Source organism: Rhinolophus sinicus, chromosome 17 (genome assembly GCF_057876585.1).
Source record: "Rhinolophus sinicus isolate RSI-liver-muscle chromosome 17, RSI-T2T, whole genome shotgun sequence".
NCBI lineage: Eukaryota > Metazoa > Chordata > Mammalia > Chiroptera > Rhinolophidae > Rhinolophus > Rhinolophus sinicus.
Window position 1 is genome coordinate 65,104,112 of NC_142517.1, and position 18,443 is coordinate 65,122,554.

General features: G+C 37.7%; 1 pseudogene; it reads left to right on the forward strand.

Moving 5' to 3' along the window:
• Nucleotides 1-9,237: 9,237 nt before the first annotated feature.
• LOC109448975 (ribose-5-phosphate isomerase pseudogene) lies at nt 9,238-10,113 on the forward strand (annotated as a pseudogene).
• Nucleotides 10,114-18,443: the final 8,330 nt, after the last annotated feature.

Genomic DNA, 18,443 nt, shown 5'->3' on the forward strand with positions numbered 1-18,443 from the left:
GTTTTTCACGGTGAGTCTAGCATTTAACAGTTTCACCAGCGATGTAAGAGAGTCCCTGTTTTTCTGTAGTGTCACCAACACTTGGTATTTGTCAGATTTTTCAATTTTAGTCATTCAAATAGGTGCATAGTGGCTTTATTTTGCTTTCCTCTGGTGATTAAAGATAAACACCTTTTCAAATGATTAGAGAGAGAGAGAGAGGAGAGATAGCTCTCTCTCCTCTCTCTCTCTCTCCATATATATGTATATATGTGTATATATATGTATATATGAATATATATGTGTATATATGTGTGTATATATATGTATATACACATATATACATATACATATACATATACATATACATATACATATACATATACATATATATATATATATATATATATATATATATATATATATTGCATACCATGGCACTTGCAACTGTTAAAAGCTTTCAATTAATTTGAGCAACCATTCCTGATTGAGAATCACTGGAAGTAAAAAGATTTACAATCAGGTTTGGATTCAAATCCCAGCTATGCCATTTATTAGTTAACTGATATTTTCCAAAACTTTTTGCTCATGTTAAAAACATGGAGAATAATAGTATCCATGTTTCAAGGTTTTAGAGATACTGAATATGATAATTATTTAAAGAGACTGATATAGAGGGGATGATGATTAAATCATAGCTCTTCTTATACATGTCCTTTGAGAGCATGGAGCATGTCAGGTTCATTTACCATGAAATGAAACTATTGTGGTTATTTAGGTTTTGGTTTGTTTGCTTCAGTCTTCATTAACTGATATACACCCACAGGCCATTCACACTGATTAGTAGATTATTTTAAAAAATCAACTTAGGTAAGCTTTTTAGAGGTAAGGTTGCTACCTTTAGGCTAACAGCTTATAGAATTCAAAAAAGGAAAATAGAAATTCATGGCAGGACAAAAGGTGATGAAGAGAATCCATAGTATTTCGCCTTAAAACATACCTGTCCTTTCAAAATTCAGATGAGAGTAATTCGATGAAAAATAGTCTGGACCCAAAAGGTAATGGATCCTACTTTTCTCCTTTTGGAAAATTCTCATAAATTGCCTGGATGGTTCTATGCTCAGAATTATTAGAGCTGTTTTGCTCTGTCCCACATGGGAATATGACTGTCATGTGCTACCAGATACACACTCTCTTCTCTTGCTAAGGCACCTGCATGATTTTACCCTCTGTCAACTTAATTTTGCTGATAGGGTTGAGGCAGACCAGTGGATTTGTGTGTGTGTCTTTACCTTATTTGGTTCTCTCAACTTCTCATTTTTAGTTCAAAGTGCCTAGAAAATGTTTCTTGAAGGTGTAGGCAGAATTGATGATATGCTATTGATAGAGGAGGTTCATATGTGTTCCAAGCAAGAGCTATTTATGTTCAACCTTTACTAACTTCCCCAGGGAGCTACTAATTTAGTTGGTCAGAGATTAAGATATTTGGTTGAGTTCCTCTGCAAACTGACCTGAGACAAAGGTGAGGTTTCTTAGTTTATGTGGCAGGTGAGCCACAGAAGTAGAAATGTGGGAGGGGAAAAGTGAGACAGGGAAAGGGGAAATGCTGATTAAGCATCCATTTAGTTACTGGGGTGTTATGGGCTGAATTGTGCCCCTACCCCCAAATTAGTCTGTTGAAATCCTAACTCCCAGTACCTCAGAATGTGAATATTTGAAGTTAAGACTTTTAAAGAAGTCATTAAGGTAAAATAAATTCATATAGGTGGGCCTTAATTGAATATGACTAGTCCTTATAAGAAGAGATTAGGACATAGACCTGTGCACGCATGGAGGAGAAACCACGTGAAGACACAGAGAGAAAGTGGCTGTCTACACACCAAGGAGAGAGGCCTCAGAAGAAACCAAGCCTGCTGACACCTTGATCTTGGACCTCTAGTTTCCAGATCTGTGAGAAAGAAAATTTCTATTTTTTAAGCCACCCAGTCTGTGGTATTTTGTTACAGCAGCCCTAGTACACTAATATGTGGAGACAAAGGCTCAGTCCTGTTGGATTGCTGTTCTGTTACTGGAAGAGTGTAGAATTTACCTCATAATTGTCCTACCAGAGGATGGAAAGGCTAGCCTCTCTCTTCACCAACACTTAACTTCTACTAGGGCAGGCTGCTGCTGGGGACATTAACCCCCACACACACACTTCTAAGTTGCAATTGCATGTAGTTGAGTGCTTAGTGTGTGATGTGGGATACTGGCTATGGACCAGGGCCTCACCAAGTCTGGACTGAAATCAGGTGGACCTAGGGGATGTCTATCATGAGCATCTGGGACACTTCTAGTTTTTATACATGGTGATGTAACTCACTAGATGTGAGCTCACTAGCTACTGGTGAAAAGGTAAGTTACAGTGTTCAAAGCGTGGCCTCTCAGGGAAGCCTGAGTAGCTTACATTTCTTTTCCTCATTTAGCTTTGGCTTTTTCATTCCTTTTTGTCCTTGTTGCAGGGTGGGTTTTATGGGAAGCAGACACTGCAGTATCATTTAGACTGCAAGGATTTTATTAAGTGTTTTGGGGATTAACGCATAGGAAAAGAAAGAAATCTGGCCTGGGCAGAGGGAAACATTGCATCGTGATATAATCACAACAAAAGCCTTGGTGAAACCTATAAGGAACTCTGAAGCTGAGAGAGCTCTTCAGAGTTGTCCTAAATTGGGACTAGGGGGTGGGATTTTATATTCCCACAAGAACCAGAGAGTGGAGGCAGGCATAGGCAGGCAGGCTTGAAATAGATAGCTCAAATTTAGCAGACAAGGGAGAGAGAGAAGCCGATTGAAGGAATCAAAGTTGAAATTTATCTAATGAGGATGTCACCTGAAGTCCACAATGCTGACATTTGGGCTGTGCAGTGTGTTTTGTTTTTGCACTTGTATGTAACTTAGCTCAACAGCACCACAGGTTTCATTTTCTAAAGTCACACCATTTGGGCCATAGCAGTAGGCCAAACTAGTTTAACCCTGGGTCAAGGCAGGCTAAGCTTTCCTGGATATTTGAGAGCAGATGATACAGAAGCAACAGGAATGTATGACTTGGAAACCGAACATTCTCTTATAGGCTTTACCATGACACAGAAACCAGACTGCTTCTTTTGGAACAAAAATTAAAATGTGATATCTAAAACACACAACAAGGGACATGAAAGCACATAATACCACAAGAGACTCATAATAACTCCTACTATGCTTTCATGATGACAAAGGGTCACTGAGTAACTCCTACTGGCTGAGACCCTTCAGTGGTACTTCTAATGGTCACCTAATAAATTTATGACTCAGTCCTGGCCCCTCAGGAAGCACCAGTCCATAGACCGGGAGAGTTGCCAAGTGAAGTATACAGATTTATGAGTGAAGAAATGTACAGGTGAGATAAACAGAGGAATGAACAATAATGAGGCCCATTACATATAATAATGCTTTGGTACAAGAATAAAGTCTCTCAGCTAGAAGGGGTTTTTTTTGTTTGTTTTTGTTTTTTGATGACCCAGTCTAACACTCTCATTTTGCAGATGAGGAGAAAGGTACATTGCTCAGGATCAAATAGCTAGTTATTTGCAGAGATGAGATTGAATTCAAAAGGGGCTAACCTTGGTTTAGTGCACTGTTGTACCAGATTCAATGGTCAATATGGAATAAGATGAATGAATGCTAGGCAAAAAATAAAATAATAATGAAAAGATAAATAATAGGAAATCTCTCCCACTTCTCATAGAAATGCAGTTTAGCTAGAGGAAAAGAAAACCCATGTTAAGAAATATCTGTTAATAAATGGAGTAGGACATAAAATTTAATGTCTATTAGCATACTTTATTAGGTTGAACTAGTTTTGAAACGTATCTTCGAGATGAAAACTAAAGCCTATAAATCTAAACATTGAGAAATAATAAAGCAACTATTGACCTAAAGAATGCCAAAGAGCATGGAGAAAATTTGAACATTTACACATCATCAAATCAAAGCATTATTTATCTACAACTACTGTAATTAGCAAATATGTATTAGCAAAGCAGTTATTTTTGAAGAATGATTGAATACATTGAATAACTACTTCAAGGTTAGAAAGGACAATGTTAAATTCTGCTTGGCTATAAAATCTCTGGATTGATCATTATATACCAACCTCCAGTGTCTAATATGACATAAACAAAGGGGAGAGAACTCGGTGATACAGAAATATTAAAGAAAAGAGTTTGTACCTTTTAGATAAAAAACAAATACTTAGTATGGTATATATGCCTTCATAATGTGGTTTTGCCTAGTTGCCCGGCCCCATCTTCTTCCACGTTTTCTTTTGCTCTACACTCCAACCATACCAAATTACTTACAGCGCCCTGACTGTGTCTGTTCCATGTTTTTGCCCACTCCCAGCTTTTGCTCAGTCTTCTTAAATCTTTTCCCCTTTGCATCTCCTTTCCTTTTATCCCTCATTGCCAAGATTTGAGTTGCTCTGAAGGATTCAATTTCTACTTTCTCTGTCTTGACCCCTGCTCGGTCCAACCATTTGGATTAATTGTCCTTTCTTTTTGTTCCATGATATCCAGGGCACATAAGCTTCTCTTATTACATTTTTTTAAAAAATCTTGTAGAGAGTTTAGGTAAAATGATATTCTTATACATATGTATTATTGGTAATGTAAATTTGGTACAACCTCTTTTAAGGAAAAAATTGATACATCTTCAGGATCTTAGAGTGAAAAATAACAACTTTAAGTAGAAATTTTGTTAATTATAGATTTGAATGAAATCTATGTACATGTATGTTTATTGCAGCATTATTTACAATAGCAAGTACTAAAAATAAAAATGCATGTCAAATTTATAACATCAAAAATAATTCTAATATGCTGTTCAAAGAAAAATATATATTTACAATATGATATTAAATGTATTGAATATATCTGAAATTTATTTTACTATGATACATAAAGATTTTATATAAATGTAAAATTTATTCAAGGGTAGTTTTTTATTTTATTTTATTTTATTTATTTATTTTTTAATTTTATTAGTTTCAGATGCACAAGACAAAGCAATACTTAGACGTTTATCATTTATATCCCGCACACTTTGTGATCCTCCCTCTCCCCATCCACTATCTTATTACATTTTTAATGCTGATCTGTAAATTGCCTGGTAGTTTCTTGGTCATATCTGCTGCAGTCTATGCTCTAAACATAGGGGCTGTTTCTTATTCTTCTTGGCATCATCAGTTTGGGAGCACTTAGTTGTATATAATAAATGTTTGTTGAATAAACAAGCACTTTTTCATCCCTGTGACCAAAGAGGAGGTTGTGATGGCTCTGGTCTTATGATGGGAGTGAGTGGATACTGTCAACAGTCCTAGATTACTTGACCCTGGAGCAGAGTGGGTAAGTGTCAGGGTTTATTTATTTCTCTAAACAAAGCAATCTTTGTTGTAATTGGAGTTAACAAAGTGGTCAAAATGGAGAAAATAGAGACACTAGCATTCTAATTAGATGACTGAAATGGAATATACCCTTACATGACCAAGGACCCATTCTTTGTATCTTCTGAAGTGGAGAAGAGCTGTTCTTTACCCCTGTCATCAAGCTTATTACTAAATCATGTGTGGAGTGATCCATCAGGCCTCGGGACCTGTCCTAAACTCTGGAGAGCTCACTTCAGTGCATGGGATTCAGGTAGCTTTTGATAATGTTATGTTATGTGGTAGTCATTATCCTTCCAATGGTATTGATGACACTCCAGAAATGACAAGGAACAAGATAAAAGAAAAAATAAAGTGAAGAAGAAAGCGCAACTGATTTCACTTTCCAGAGGCAGCATGTACATGTTTGACTACTTGAATGGGCCACAAATCACATCTAAAGGTGGGCAGCAAAAGTTGGGGGAAAGTCCATCCCAGTGTATCAGAGAAGGAGCTAGAACCCTTACCCTAAAGCTGTAAAACCCAAGACGGAGAAAACAATACAATAACTGTCTAGCCAGGAGTTCCACAGAGCATGAATAAGGCTCAATATTGCCATATAAAACTTGAATAATTTGTCAGAAACTCAAAACCATCACAGGCTTTAAAATATCCTCAATAACTTTTTATTGCATATAGACTTTAATAAGCAAAAGAAGTACCCTACTAACATTTTAAGAATTTGAATTTTTGCCCAAGTGTTTGTTAATTAGTTCTATTATCTTCCCTTGTAAATTGTAAATCTGCCATTTTCCTATTATGAACTTACTGTTTTTCTTAGTGATTTGAATAAATTAATAAAGAATTAAAATTGCTTAAAAATTTCATTTGAGAAAATTAAAAGGCACTAATTTTAAAAATTATTTATCTTGTAAATATTAATTGAGCACTTATCATGTGCTGGATATTATTTTAGGCACTTGGGGTATATCAGAAAATGAAACAGACTAAATCCCTGTTCTTGGAGAGCTTATGTTCGTGTGTATTGATGTGTGTGTGTGTGTGGGGGGGAGTAGGTAGCAAATAAATAGGAAACACAATAAAATAAATCATATGCTATGTCACAAGGTGATACATGTGCTGTAAATAAAAATAAAAATAGAGCAAGAGTGGAGTACGGGGAATAAAGGTTCAGATTGCTTCATTAAATACCAGGGCTGACGTACCTTTTATTGATGGATGACATTTGAACAAAGGCCTGAGGAGAACAGCAGGAATAGTTTTGTGAGCGTTTGGGGACAAGATATTCTAGGTAGAGAAAGCTACCTGTGCAAGGGTTTTGTGGCAGAAGTATCCCTGGATCTTGATGAATACCAAGGAGGCCAGTCTGACTGGAACAGAATCTGGGAAGTGAGAATATTAAGAAATGGGGTAAAACAGAATAGGAGATCTATCATGTGAGACCTTGTAGTTCATTGTAAGGACTTTGGTTTTTCTTCTGAGTGAAATGGAAAGCAGCAGGGTAACATTACTTTGTCATTAGCAAGATTACTGCAGATGTTAGATTGAGAACAGGGTGTAGAGAAGCTGGATAAGAGTAAGGAAACCTATTAGGAGGTTAGTATTAGTTTCCTATTGCTACTATAACAAATTGCCACAAAGATGGTGGCTTAAAATAGCACAGATTTATTATATTACTATCCTGGAGTTCAAAAATCTGAAATGGGTCTCAGGGCTGGAATCAAGGCATCAGCGGGACTGCATTTCATCTGGAGGCTCTAGGGGAGAATCTGTTCTTTTGTGCTGTACAGCTTCCAGACACTGCTCCCACTTCTCTGCTTGCGGCTTCCTTCCAAAAATTGCATCACTTTGACCTCTGCTTTCTTCATTGTATCATCTTTGACTCTGGCCCTCCTGCCTCCCCATTAAAGTACTGTTGTTATCACATTGGGCCCGCTGGACAATTCAGGATATCGCTGTCTCAAAATTCTTAACTTAATCTTATCTGCAAAGTCCCTTTTGCATAGTCACAGGTTCTGGGGATTAGGACGTGGAGGAGGGAGGCATTATTTTGTCCATCAGAAGGCTGTAATAGTAACACAGGCAGAAGACGGCGACTTGGATTAGGATGTTACAGTGAGGATACTGGAGAATGGCTGGATTTTAATTATTATTTTGAAATTAAGGTCAAACAGCATTTCCTGATGGATCAGTTGTGAGGTATGATGGAAGAGAGGGAGAGTTGAGTCAAGAATGACTCCAAGTATCCAAAGTTTCTTGAGCCATGGTCTGTGAGAACAGGGGCCACATCTGTCTTCTTTACTTCTACATTTCCAAAACCTAAATAGCACAGTGCCTAACACATAGTAAATGCCTAATAAATATTCATCAACTTTAAATTTTCTTGCTATAAAACATAAACATGATTAAAGAAAAGTAGAAAATAGGGAGGGGGAAACCAGCAGCAAAGGAAACCCCCATTCTCAAACCTGCAAAATGACTTTAACATTTTTTATTATTTGTTTCAAAATTTTATTACGTAAGCAGATTTTTCTTTTTATATTTTTGTGATAATATTTTAACACTAAACCTGCCGTTCTGTGTCCTTAAACTATATTTTTAACTTAACATTTTCCCATGTTTATAGTCTTCATTGACATCAATTTTAATAAATTTTATATAAGTTCTTTCAGTGGATGTTTTATAATTTAAATATTCATTCCCTTATTGTTGGACATTCAGGTAGTTTTAGCATTTTCACTGCTATAAAGCCATCATTGATAGGTTCCTTGCAGATTTTTTTTCATATTATATTCTTAGGTTAGGGTCCCAGAAGTAAGACACTGACAAAAGATATGACATTTTTTCCCCCACAAATTTTCATGCAGAGTGCCAAGTTATTTACAAAACAGTTGTTCTCGTTTCTATAGTCAAATCTAATGTGTGAGTATACCAGCACCTATGGATCTTCCCAGTAATAAGTATTGTCACTAAAAATATTCCTTTTTATTAACTGAGAAACAGTTTTTAAAACTTGATTCCTTTTCCTTTGTTTGTCAACTAGTTGTAATTCCTCTTTTATAAATTATCTTTTCATATATCTATTATACTTTCTTATTAGTATATCTGAACTCAATTAATACAATTATAAAGTCTCTGTCTATAAAATGTATTTTTAATAAAAATTATGTCAGAAAAAAGAATGCACATATCTAAAGGGCAACTGAGTTACAAATGGACACATGGGAACACAATAAACACAGTAAGAAGAATGGACACAGGGCTAGACTATATGCATCATGTTCAAGCAGTTCTGTGAGTCCCCTGGTCAGAAAGCTGGTCTTCTCCTGGATATACTCCTTCTGCATGTCAGTTTGAAACATCTACATGGACCAATAAAGAAAAAGACAGAAAACAATTTTAAAGGACTGTTTTTCTAATAGAACTTACAAATAGAAAGAAAAAAAAATTAGAAACCTTATTTTTAAATCAATATAAACCACATTTTATTTCATTTTTCTTGGAAAGTAGTTTAAATGAGATTAGATAACACAAAGTCATAAATAATAAAAGTTATCCACAAAAGAGTAGACTAATGAACTTGATAGGCAGTGCCCTGGGACCTTCAGCACCCTCTATCAGTGGGTCCTGGCCCTATTGCCTGGGTGGGCGACGGGTGTGGCCTTTGGCCTACGTGGGAACAGATGGGGAGCTGCAGAGGTGGGAGCAGTTCGGGAGCCGCCTTTCACACCAGCTGCAGCGCACTGGTCGAACAAACACCTGCGACAGGAAAGCCAACTGCATCTTCCCACCCCCCTCATGATGTCCAAGGCCAAGGAAGCCAAGAAGCTGGTGGGTTGTGTGGCAGTGGAGAACCACATGAGGAATGACCAAGTTCTGGGTATTGGAAGTGAATCTCCAATTGTCCATGCTGTGCAGCGAATAGCTGAAAGAGTGAAACGAGAATCTGAACCTCACCTGTATTCCCACTTCTTTCCAGGCCCCTCTGCTCATCCTGCAGAATGGCTTATCTCTCAGTCACCTGGGCCGACGCCCAGAGGTTGACCTCGCCGTGGATGGTGCTGATGCAGTGGATACTGATCTCCGTCTCATCAAGGGTGGAGGAGGCAGCCTGACCTGGGAGAAGATTGCGGCTGGCTCTGCAAATAGCTTCATTGTGATTTCAGGAATGATTCAAAGAACCTTGGGGATCAGTGGCACAAGGGAATTCCCATCGAGGTCATCCCAATGGCTTATGTCCCAGTGAGCTGCGCAGTGACTGAGAAGTTTGGGGGCATGATTGAACTTCAAATGGCTGTCAATAGGCAGGTCCTGTGGTGACAGCTAATGGGAATTTTATCCTGGACTGGAAGTTTGACCGGGTACACAAATGGAGTGAAGTGAACACAGATGTCAAAATGGTGCCAGGTGTGAGGGACACAAGCCTAGTCATCAATATGGCTGCGAGAGTCTGCCTCGGGAGGCAGGACGCTCAGGGACCATGAGGGAGAAGCCTTTCTACTGACCCTACAGGAGTGGAGTGTGTTCACCTCCAGTCCCCCCCCCCCCACAGCAGAGGTGGATATGCCACTCCAGGAGCCTTTGCCTTGATGTATTTTTGCCAAGTGGACAGCGGGCAGGCTTGGGGTGTTGGGGAGTTAAATTCAGTCTTCTGAAGTATTGTTATTAAATGCCTTTTTTTTAAAAAAAAAAAAAAAGAGAAATATGAACATATATATGTTTACTTAAAAAAAAAAAGAACTTGATAAATTGCAAAGGGGACAGAGGGCATCCTGGATATTATGGGACAAGATACTACTTTCACTTCTTTTTTTCAACTCTTCAATTAATATTTGCAGGAGTAAGCAGCACATTAATATTTTTTGAAATGATGCTATATTAGGCAATGTTGTAAACATGGCTAATGACTTAGAAACTACTTATCTGGAACTTGAAAAGGTTACAAATATGGACTTAAATCAAAATGAGATTAAACTGGGAGAATGTAAACTAGTACATCTGGGAAGAAATTGAATCAGATTTATGGTCCTCCTGAGAAATCTGGTAAGTGATAATATTACAAGATAAGAACAAGTTGGTTCCTAAATAAAAATAAAGTTATAATACAATAGTAGTTATAAAAGGTCAATGTGATTTGAAACGCATAAAGAAAATTTTTTAAAAAGCAAAGAGGAAGATGAAACAGGAAGCAATAATCAATTCTATTATTAAAATTTGGGGTCTTCTAGTCCATGAAACATATTTAGACAATAAGCCAACTAATTAGAAAATGGAAGGAGTTATTTGGAAAGAAAGGCTTTCATAAACAAATATGTTTATTTAACAGCTGAAGTATCCCGCAGACGTCACTGTTTACATGTTGCTGTTCTCTGCAGTATGTCTTATTTTGCATTTGTTTAAACTCTGAAATTGTTCCCCGCACCCCCTTTCCCATTCTTATTGTCACTGCCATTGTCCTATCCAGGTTCTCAGCCTTTCTTGCCTGGAATATCACCACTAGTCCGACTTACCAGCTTTTGTTTATGTTATTGCTTTAGACTGGAAGTCTTTTGCTCCCATCTCAACCTCAAAAACACTCACTCATTCTTCAACCTTAGTTCAAGTGCCATCTCCTTGCTAATCTTTGTGGATTGCCCCCCAACCAATTAAATTTAATTGCTTCTCACTGGTAGCTATACTACTCATAGGCCAGGTGTGCCACCTGGACAGGGCAAAAGAAACTATCTTGTACAGTGAATGGTTGCTATTTTCCAAGGCCCCAAACTCGTTCCCTTACATGTATTAACCCACTGTACCCTTACAACTGCCTTGGGGTATGGACACTATTAGCCCTATCTTGCAGATGAGAAAACTACAGATAAGAAATGTAACCAGAAAGTGGTGGGGAGGATTTGAACTGATTCCAGTTCTTGTGGTTTAATTTTAGTTTATTTATTCTGGTTTTCTTTTCTATTTTACCATATTGCCTCTCTGTAGTCATTTTAAAATACAGATAACTCTACAGAGTAGGGTGTGTGTTTGGGATGGGTGGGGGAGGAAATCCAGTGGAAACTCATCAAATAGTAACAAAATAAAAACTATCTTTCAATAGCCCCACCTCTCCAAGTTTACCTGCTAGATGTAGCTCCCAGTGAAACTCAAAGATTGAACTGAACTACATTGAGTGACTGGTATATTTTAAAATATGTCAGAAATCTATACGAATGGGAATTATCGTCCTAGTCATCTTAAGGGAAGTGTGCAATTATAGAGAACAAGGGATGTCTACAATACCAAATGTGATGATTTATATAGAAAGAAAAGGTTGAATTAAGGATAATAACAAAAATTATGACAGGAATTTCCCATCTCTCTAAGAAAATCACAAAGTAATGATTCAAGCAAGATTTTTGGCGACCATGCTAACACTGAGGCCCAATTCAGATAAGCCTCTAGACAAGCTTTATGTTTTAATGATTTTCTGGGGCTGTTCCTAGGAATCTCATCAAACAATGAGGAGAAAGGATTCTGTCTTTCAGAGCTTCACACATCAACACCAGAGAAGGACAAATAGATTCTCCTTATTTGTACCTTAAATGCTAGTAAAAATAGAACTCATTTATCCAACACGTATAAATGAGGATCCATTATGTGCCATGCCCTGTTTCAGGAAGTTAGGAATACAATGTTAAACAAAACAGATGTGATGACTTCCTTCATGAAGTTTACATACAGTGTAATTTAGTGCTTTTGCTACTGTGTATTGGGGCCTAATAATGGAGTGTGAAATTAATTTTGACCTTCTTTTAAAAAAATGAAATAGAATAGCTATTTCTAACATGCTTGCATATTAGAGAGAAATTAATATATAATGGTAACCATTGCTTTGCAAATCTTTTATTTCAGTTATATGAGTATGCATATATATTTGTGTACTGTATTTCTTTCTATGAATTATAGGGAAAAATATGGAAGTGTTTTTTTTTTTTTTCCTGGTGAAATTTATAGCTTAAAATGTTAATTGTAATAGCTGACACTTATGTGGTACTTTCAATGAGATAGACATAGTTCCATGTGAGCTATATGAAAACAAAAACACTTAATTCTCACCACAACTCTATTGGTAGGTGATATTATTATTCTAACTTTAAAGTTGAGAAAACTGAGAAAGAGATGTTTACGTTGCAAAGTCCCATAGCTAGATAGTGGGAGAAGAGGGATCTGAGCTCAGACAATTTGTCTACAGAGACCATCCTCTTAATTACTTCATTGTACCCACTTGCTTATGAGATAGACAAGACTTGCCTCAAAAGAAGTATATTTTGCATTGCAGACTGAAGGGATGAAATCATCTGACCTGTTCTGAATTCATATAACTATATTGGAGGTGTTGTGTAATAAGAATGGATGTGGGCATGTGTGCAGCTTAATAGTAGAGCAAGCTTGAACCTTAAGCCTGAGCATCTCTGGGATACGGGAAAGATGGGGCATGCCTATATGGGAGCTCTTGGAAGTCTAATAGAGACACAAGAGTCTAGTCCAGTTATAATGCCCTGTCATAAGAAAGGTGTAGATGTGAGTGGAATTTAGCATATTTTTACTCAGGTTGACCCTCTGGCTCAGGGGTTTGGCCTAAAAGTGGTTCTAATCATTGTATTGCCAGTTACTAGCTATGTAACGTAAGGTAACATGCTTAATCTCTGTGCCTTATTGTTGTGTTTTCACTGTCATTGTCATCGTCATCATCTTAGATCTGTACTGAAGGAGAGAGTCACATAAATAAAGATAGTGAAGTGATTTTATTAAAAATTCTGTGAGGTGTTGAGAGCATGTGTTCTCACACTTTAATGCACCTAAGAATCATCTGGGAAGTACGAAAAGATGCAGAGTCTTAACCATATCGTGAGAGACTTTGACTGAGTCAGTGTGGAATGGGGCACAGATAACAAGTGAACGTAGTCCCTTTGAGAAAAAAAACTAGTATGGTGTAATGGAAAATAACACAGTGGTGGGGGAAAGACATTCTAGCAGGAGATTCCACTCAGCATTGCCTCACGGAGTCCTGGGTCACCACCATCACTGTGGCAGCAGGGGCAGGAGTGGTTTCCTACGGTGTGGCAGCTTTGTCACAGTACAGTTGTGTCAACAGGGTGTGCTAATGGCTCTGTGTAGCACCGGGAGATTGGCGAGAGTGATGTGAGCATGTATAGTAATCTAGGGGATGCCCTGCCATCATTGGGAGAGGCTTTGAGAGCAGTTGACATTCATAATAGCAAACTGGAAATGGAATGTTTATACTTGTCAAGACCTTGCTTTGGTTTAATCTGCAAAATAACATGGCTTGAAGACAGGGGTCATATATACCTAAGATTTGTAGGCAAGATATATTTTATGATTACAAGAAAAAAACATATTAAAGAGCAGGTAAAAGAAGAGGGGAATGCAAACTTAAGGCCACATCCTATAACACTGCCATCATTTTAGGTTTTTTACTTAAATACCTCAAACCATGTTTGAGGTGATTGTAACTCCTTAAAACTTGATCAATAATTCCCACATCAGACAGACTATCTCCTATCTATGATTAGAATGGCCACAACTACCTCAGAATATCCTCAGATATCCATTGAGGTTTCTACACTGCAAAGCATTCTGAATAATATCTCAGGTAGATCTTATGTGGTCTTATAGGTTAGTGGTGGGAGAGGAGAGGGAGGGGTTGAGAGAAGGAAGTGGGAAAACAAGAGAACATAAAGGGTGAATGCTTTAGAACAAAAAAATTATGCTAACCAATGGAAATTTAGAAATATAAGATGCTTTTTATCATCTGCTCACTTCCTTCCTTTATAGTTATAATATAGTTGAAATTGTCCATCTTTTATCTCTCAAATGATGGCTTTGATTAGAGCAGATCATTGATTGTTGTCATGACCTGAGATTAGGCATATGGAGTACTGGGTTGCTTTTCCTTCCTGAGTAGAATTGTGACAAGCAATCTCAACTTCAGCACTATTGACATTTTTGGACCAAATACTTCTTTGTTTGGGGGGGTTTCATTGTAGGATGTTTAGCAGTATCCTTGGCCACTACTCATTACATGTGATTAGCAACTTTCCTTTAGTTGTGACCACCAAAAATGTCTGCAGAGGCTGGCAAGTGGTCCGCTGGAGGCAGAGTTGCCCCTAGAGAAGAACCCCTGCCTTACAGGGTCACCAGGGACCCAGCTGCCCCTCTTTGTTCCATTGTGTGGCACCAAACTATTTGACTGCTATGAAACCTGCCACTGCTTCCTTGCAAATATTTTCACGATGCATCACAGCTAAGGTTCCCAGAACTCAGTGGTGTGCTACTTGACATTATTAGATTGTCTTTGGCCACTGGCAAAGTTCCTAAGCAATTCAAAAGTAACAGTTGTTTCGATGCAGCTGAAAACATTGCCTCCAGATCTGAGAGTTATTGACTATCCTATCAAGGACCAACATTTCCTGATAGTTTCTCATTTCTTACCTCTTCATTTAACGATTTGAGAGCAACTTTAGAGTTCATGTAATTTGAATTCTAATAGACAATTCTAGAAGCCACGTCTCCTGTGGAAATGTCTCTCTGCTTACCAACAGTGTGCTGCTGCTCTCCAGGTCATGACTCTCTTGTTTTTCCTAAAATGTTCCTTTGTTTTTGACCAGCCCTATGATTTTAGAAGTCTTGTCTTAAAGTTGCTTAATCTGAATCAGATACATAATTTCCTCTCTCCCTCTTGCATATGGTAATGACTTGCATTAACTGCAGAATTTCATTGTTTATAGGTATTATTTTGACTTCCCTGATTTGATTGTTGCTGAATTAGTGAAACTTCAGGATGAGACAGTAATTCTGTGACAAAGGTTTTCTCCCTGACCAGGTTCTTTGAGTTCTTCTGCTAGGCTCCATCCTCGGGCCTTGACTTGAAGAGCCCAGTTCTAACAACAATTTGTCAATTTAAGGAGAATCCGTCACCCTAAATATGTGAGAAAATTTATTCATACCCACTCCCACCCCACCCTGTCCTCCAGGTGATACCTGATCATCCTGAGCTGCCTTCAGCAAGGATCCTGTTAGATCAGTTTAGCAAAAATTCCCCCTGCATTTGATGTTTCCTTTTAGTAATTTCCCATCTGCTGGCCCTCCTTCCCTGCCACTGCCTAACCTGCTTGTTGGCTACAAATCCCCACTTGTTCTTGTTGTATTCAGAATTGAGCCCAGTTCTACACTGAGATCTCTCTCCCTTTATTGTCATAGTTCCTGAATAAAAATATGCATTTACTGCGTTAACTACTAAACCTTGCTGCAATTGCCAGGTAGGGTCCTATATTTGTATCTAACAATGCCTTGAGGAGTTTTTTCACCCAAGACTTCATAAAGAGTACAAAAGGGTTGGTTGAGAAGAGGGAATTATCAGTCAGAGCTAAATCTGAAAATATATCATACTCACTAATATTCATGGATGATGGAGGGAAGGACAGTTCACCAAAAGTTTCACTATGATTTAGAGACCAAGTAGCTTCAAGGGAAGAGACTCATTCTGAGGTGAGGTAATGAAGTTGAGGCTGGCAAACTCAGTGACAGGCTAATGAACCTTCACAAATGAGGAGAGGAAAGGACATTTGAGAAGCAGTAAAGAGTTGCTCATATTGTCCTCAGTCCCACCATTCTCTGGTGAGATCTGTGACAGATGATATTAAATTTAAAAACATTTTAATCTCTGTATGATACTAAGATATCAAGGTAGGACTATTTATGGCTTACAAATAAATTAGAATGAAAGAAATTAATTGAAGCAGGATATGACCCTTAAAGATTTGGAGGGAAATTCTTTTTTTTTTTTTTTTCGTAATTAAAATTTATTGGAGTGACAATGGATAGTAAAATTAAATAGGTTTCAAGTGTACAATTCTGTAATACATTATATGTATGTGACATATATATATATATATATATATATATATATATATATATATATATATATATCACATTGTATGTTCACCACCCAGAGTCAGTTCTTCCATCACCATATATTTGACACCTTTTACTCTCTTCTACTATCCCCCCCTCACCCTCTGGTAACCACTGTGTCTATGAGTTTTTGTTTCATTATTTGTTTGTCTTGTTCCTTTGTTGCTTTCAGTTTTATATCCCACATATCAGTGAAGTCATATGGTTCTCGACTTTCTCTGTCTGACTTATTTTCCTTAGCATAATGATCTCAAGATCCATTCATGTTGTTGTAAATGACACTACTTCATCTTTTCTTATGGCAGAGTAGTATTCCATTGTGTACATATAACACAACTTCTTTATCCATTCATGTATCGAAGGACACTTTGGTTGTTTCCATATCTTGGCCACCATAAATAAAGCTGCAGTGAACATTGGAACACTTATATCTTTATGGATAAATGTTTTCAGATTTTTTGGATAGATACCTGGGAGAGGGATTGATGGGTCATATGGTAATTCTATTCTTAATTTTTTGAGGAACCTCCATACTGCCTTCCATAACAGCTGCACCAGTCTGCATTCCCACCAACAGTGTATGAGGGTTCCTTTTTCTCCACAGCCTCTCCAACACTTGTTACTATTTGTCTTGTTGATGATAGCCATTCTAACTGGGGTGAAGTGATATCTCATTGTGGTTTTTATTTGCATTTCTCTGATGATTAGTGATGTTGAGCATTTTTTCATATGTCTATTTGCCATTTGTATGTTCTCTTTGGAGAAATGTCTCTTCGGGTCCTCTGCCCATTTTTTAATTGGATTGTTTGTTTTTTTGTTGTTGTGTTGTATGAGTTCCTTATATATTTTGGATATTAGCCCCTTATCGAAGGCGTTGTTTGCAAAAATCTTCTCCCATTCAGTTGGTTGCCTCTTTATTTTGTCAATGGTTTCTTTTGCTGTGCAGAAGAAGCTTTTTAGTTTGATATAGTCCCATTCATTTATTTTAGCTTTTACTTCCTTTACCTTTGAAGTAAAATTCATAAAGTGCTCTTTGAACCCAAGGTCCATAAGTTTAGTATCTATGTTTTCTTCTATACAGTTTATTATTTCAGGCCTTACTCTTAGGTCTTTGATCCATTTTGAATTAATTTTGGTACATGAATTAATTTTGGGTAGCAGTCTAGTTTCATTCTTTTGCACGTGGCTTTCCAATTCTCCCAGCACCATTTACTGAAGAGGCTGTCTTTTGTGCATTGTATGTTTTTGGCTTCTTTGTCAAAAATCATCCGTCCATATGTATGTGGGTTTATTTCTGGGTTCTCAATTCTATTCCATTGGTCTATATGTCTGTTTTTCTGCCATACTATACTGTTTGGATTGTTGTTGCCCTGCAGTACAAGCTGAAGTCAGGGAGTGTGATACCTTCAGCATTGTTCTTTTTTCTTAGGATTGCCCCATGGGGGTAGGTTTTATATGTGTTTATTGTTTCTATGGAAAATTTCTTGGCATGGGGAAAAGGAGGAAAGAAGCAAGGTACAAGGAGAATAGGGGCAGGTTTATCTTTAACTTTTGTGAGGTACAGCCTATGGCTAATTTGTTACAGGTTTAATTATGGGAATGGCCATTACAATGGAATCTCTTTGCGCAGTAGGCTTCAGTTGTCTGTTCTATGTGATTGAATAACCTCTGCCTGAGTTCTGTGTCTGGCAGCTGACTTGGAATCCAACATCCTAGTTCCTTCTTTTGTAACAATAGTCCTCATGCCCCTTCTCCATATTAAGGGGATCTAAATCTCAAGCTCCCTTAGCTACATGATAAGTAAGACTCAGGACTAAAGGGCACTTTGCTTTTCCCACCTCCCTCAAAATGGCTGTCAAAGGATCTGAAATCAATGACACAGCACAGGGAGTAAAAAGTCTCACAGCATGGTGATGATTGCCAGGGGAAGAAGATGGCGCATGCTGAGTGAAGGACAGAGTTACCAAGGAAGGCCACCCTGCCTCCTCCAGCCCAGGTTCACTGGGAGCAGTAGAGGAGAAGGATTCTGTGTAGGATCC